Raw genomic sequence first — 376 nt, 5'->3', positions numbered from 1 at the left:
GACTTGTTTTTCTTTGTTGCCCAAGGGAAGTCTTCGTTAATTTATGAATATTAGCGGTCGCTGCTGTGAAAGAGGATTAGGCACTGAAGACGCCCACATTGTACCAGAGTTTTGGTATTGTTTTACTCATTAGTGATACATACTTATGGATAAGTGAATTGACTGTAGTGATGTAAACCTTAATGTTTGTGGTTAGGGAATCAAAATATGCCGTTTTTTTTTTTCTTTTAAGAATCGCCTGAGTCTTAATCCCATGTATTATTAATGAATATTATTTAGTTGTATAAATAACCGGAACCAGTTTCTGCTTCTCTGTAACATATTGCTGGGAATTTATTAGTATAACCTGTATATTTGGACCTAAAGTTTTCTTGGG

Source organism: Penaeus monodon, chromosome 24 (genome assembly GCF_015228065.2).
Source record: "Penaeus monodon isolate SGIC_2016 chromosome 24, NSTDA_Pmon_1, whole genome shotgun sequence".
Lineage (NCBI taxonomy): Eukaryota > Metazoa > Arthropoda > Malacostraca > Decapoda > Penaeidae > Penaeus > Penaeus monodon.
This window is presented reverse-complemented; position numbering follows the sequence as displayed.